Raw genomic sequence first — 4,078 nt, 5'->3', positions numbered from 1 at the left:
TCACCCATCCACTCCTGCGTTTGGCGCCTCACAGAGAAGATTTGTGACTCCTAGTAAGACCCATTATTCCTGATTTGATGAAGAGTAACCCTAAGATACTGCAGGGAATCAGAGTCGCATCTTAAGCCATTAAAATTATTAGGTTTCATAACACAGTAACCCAAACAGAATGCTTTTGATGTAACCAAATTTAGAGACACGCCAGAGCCGTCATGGAACTACGCTGCTAGATACAAAACTTTAAGCACACTCTTTTTATCATAACAGAAAAGGGCGCCATTATCACCATATTTTCCCATATTTTGACTGATCAATTGAGAATCCTCGAATTGATTCGGATCTGATGATACTAAGTCAAGGAGCTCGAGATACAAAGCAAACAACGTAGGTGATAATGGAATCCCCGCCGAACAGACGAGATTAGTGCAATCGGTTTGGTAAGTTCATTACTTCCGACAACCTTGTATGGAACGGTTTGTAGCATAGTCTAATGCCATTAAGAAATCGTAAAAAGCTTCGAAAACTTCCAACAAACATTTGACAAGCCACGCGAAAACGTTCTGTAGAATTCGATACCCAAGCCATCCGGGACACAAGATTTCTGCCTCAGCAGAGCGGGAATAGCCAATCTGGCCTTGTCCAAGCAGAGGGGACCCTCGATTTTATCTAGGTGCTCTTCGTCAAGTCGAGAAAACGCATCCTAGAAGGGACTGATGTCAGACCCAGAAGTCTACGTGCAACCACCTCCAAAGAGACACACACAATAGCCATAAAAAGCCGCGAGAATTCCTCGGGTGTACCACAAAGTATTTTCACATACTGAATCTGTAATAAGTGTTTTGCCACAGCAGCCTGCCTTTCATCACCTCTTGCCCGTCGAGGTGGTTGTTCAAAGACCCTAGTTTCAGAGATCTAATTACGGCCCCTGATATTTTTCTGCGGTAAACTTTGGCACCTGCGCTTTATTTTGTTTATGTCATCGACATGAGTCCCGGATGAATCCTTTCTAGCTCATTCAGGTCACATAAGGTACGTCCATGTTCACGAGGTGAGGACGTTTCAGAGGTGCGATTCGTTATGACGGTTCGGTTGCCAGATCTTTAGTCTCGTGCTTGAATAGATCCCGTGACGAGTACCGTGTTACTTGATGGATAGGGACGAACGCCGTCTTAGCGGCAAAGCAGTAGCCTCGACGACAGAACTTTCTATGACGTCATCGTAGGTGGTGGGAGCTAACAGAACGTGCCTGACGAACACAAACTCCGCAAACGTGAAGGAAAGAACGTACGCACTTGCCTATAAGACCTCCGCCAGTCGGGCAGAGCATCGGATTATGATGGTTAAAACTATTACATCCAATGAGCGAAACCAACTCGAAAGTAGATTGCGCAGCTAAGATTAGGTCGGCAGTGGCTTCGCGGAAAAATATGAAGCTGGCAAAAGATAAGAAAATATTATTAAAAAACTCAACAGTGACTCCCGAATGCGAAACCAAATGTAGGGCGTTAGCTAAGTTTTAACTTGTGCTTTCAACTATGTTTTACATTACTATTAGCGATGACTATTAACGCGCACATTCGTTATATCCGCCGATAGGGTGGCTCAGTGGTTATGGCACTCGACTGCTGTCCCGAAAGGCGCGGGTAATATGCCAGCCGCGCTTGTCGAATTGCGATGGAACCGAAATTCTAGAGATCTTTGTACTGTGCGATGACAGTGCACGTTAAAGAACCTTTCCTTATAGCCCTCACCTTATAGCCTCATCATCATCATCGGCCTGACTAAACCCACTGCAGGGCGAAGGCCTCTCCCGTGTCTCTCTAATTAACCCTGTCCTTTGCCAGCTGCGCTCACCCTATGCCTGCAAACTTCCTAATCTCATCCGGCCGCGCTGGTCCAATTTCGATGGAGGCGAAATTCTAGAGGCCTCGGTACTGTGCGATGTCAGTGCTCGGGACAGCAGCCGAGCGCCATAACGAATTCGTCACCGCGGCGGCGGATATAACGAACGTGCACATTAATAATCATCGCTAATAGTAATGTAAGCATAGTTGAAAGAATGGATGAACAACTTTATTTTTAAGCAGGATTCTCGCGGTGTGGGTGGGTCCCTCGGTCCAGGGCCTCAGGGGCTTTTGCAGTCTTGCGAGCCCTGTAGATCAGCCGAACTAGCCCATTTTTTTTACTTTAACGCTGTGGATCAGCTTGTGCGCTTCTTCCGGCTTCGAGCAGGACAGCGCAGCCTCCCACTCCCCCAGTGTTGGAGTGTAGTTTATTGAAGCTGCCTGCGTTTTTTGACAGGCCCATGTAATGTGATAAAGTGTTGTGTGTTCCCCGCAGAGCGAGCATTTGCTGTAATATGTGGAAGTAAAGATTTTGCTTAATTAACTAAGATTAGGGTATATATTAGTGTCCAGATGTCTCCAGGAAACCGACAGCTCTGTACTATTTTTTTTTGTCTGTAGGAGGTTCGGTCCTGCTGAGGGCTCGTTGGTGTTTCAAGATGGCTCCATACTGTCTAGTAAACTGCGTCTAGTTTCCTTTCCGTGTGCGGCTCCCGTTGGGCGTTTGCTCGGGCATTAACGTCCGCACGTTGGTTCCCTTTGAGAGCCTCATGTCCAGGTGCCCACGTGATGAAGCATCTCATAAAGGTAATTGTTCACGCCTTGAGTATGCGGATGGCTGCAGTGGATATGCGACCACTGCTCTACCTTACGCACGCCTCTTGCGAGTCTGTAATTATGTGTGCATAGGGATCCTCTCCATTTTGGGTGATGGCGAGTGCGATGGCTGCTTCCTCAGCCTCGAGGATGTTGTTGGGTTTGATAGAAGCGCAGTTGATTTCTCTGAGCTGGTGATCCGCCCCGCTGGCTACCGAGCCGTATGGTTCTCTGCTTGTGGTTGCGTTAACGTATAATACGTCTTTTTGTCCGACGAAGCATGTTTCGCGGGCTTTCGATCTTGCCTTCCTTCTCGCCTTGTGTGTATCTGGATGCATGTTTCTGTGAATTGGAGTGACCTCAATGATCCCCCTCATTTCATTCGGTACGCTCGCTCTGCTATTGATTTCTCTCAAAGCATCCCTTATGCCCAGTAAACGCAGCGTGTTCATGCCTTTTCGGAATTGCACTAGTCTGGTTTTCTGCCCGAGAAGATGTGCCTCAATATGTTCTTGTACTGTGTTGTTTATGCTCAGTTTAAGGAATTTCTCCGTCGAAGTTGTGACCAGCCGTCCGAGAGTGCCTTTGTATGCTTTCCTAAGAATTGCCTCTAAATTTCGTTTTGTTGCTCGAGCGGTGCTTGGTAAAGGGACGCTGCATAATATTCAACTGACCACGAGGGCCTCTAATAGTCTTCATGTGACCTCCTCTTTGATACCTCTTTTTCTGTTGGAAATTCGTGCAATCATCCTTGTTATCTGTGCTGTGGTATTTGCTAGCAGTCTGGCTGTGTGAACTATACGAAGGCTACTCTGTATCCAAAGGCCAAGGATCTTAACTTTTGATACTTCTGGAATCTTCGTTTCCCTAATGAAAATGTCGATGGAGTTTCGCAGATCATACCTTCTTCTGTAGGCTGTGAGCACCTCGGATTTTTCAGGGGAGCATGCAAGTCCCTTGTGTTGGGCGTATGCATTGACTGTGCCTGCTGCTCGCTCAAGAAAGCCTTGTTTTTCTCCTCAGGATCCCCATGTGACCCAGATTGTGATATCGTCATTGTAGATGGCATGCCTGATCCTTTTAATTTCTTCGAGCTTCCTTGTTAAGCCAATGATAACATGTCAAAAAGCATAGGAGATAACAAAGAGGCTTGCAGTGTTCCTTTTTGGGATGTGGTTAATGTGTCAGTCCTGATGCCTCCTATTCCAGCGGAGCGATGCTGTTGCTGAGGAAGGCTTTTACACAGTTTTGTATTCTCTTCCCACAACCCAGGTTGCTGAGCCCCTCCAGCAGAGCCCTGTGACTGACGTTGCCGAAGGCCACCTTAAGATCGATAGTGAGCAAGATGTTTTCTCCATATTTTGGGACAGTTTTGAGCACCTCCTCCTTGATCTGCAGGAAGACGTCATGTGGCGATG

The 4,078-nt window shown here is 46.9% G+C and overlaps 1 pseudogene; it reads right to left on the bottom strand.

Moving 5' to 3' along the window:
- Nucleotides 1–2,168: 2,168 nt before the first annotated feature.
- LOC144129675 (uncharacterized) lies at nucleotides 2,169–2,998 on the bottom strand (annotated as a pseudogene).
- Between the last annotated feature and the right edge of the window lie 1,080 nt (nucleotides 2,999–4,078).

This window comes from Amblyomma americanum, chromosome 4 (assembly GCF_052857255.1).
Source record: "Amblyomma americanum isolate KBUSLIRL-KWMA chromosome 4, ASM5285725v1, whole genome shotgun sequence".
Taxonomy (NCBI): domain Eukaryota; kingdom Metazoa; phylum Arthropoda; class Arachnida; order Ixodida; family Ixodidae; genus Amblyomma; species Amblyomma americanum.
Note: the sequence above shows the minus strand (reverse complement) of the source record. Positions and strands in the feature narration are given on the sequence as shown.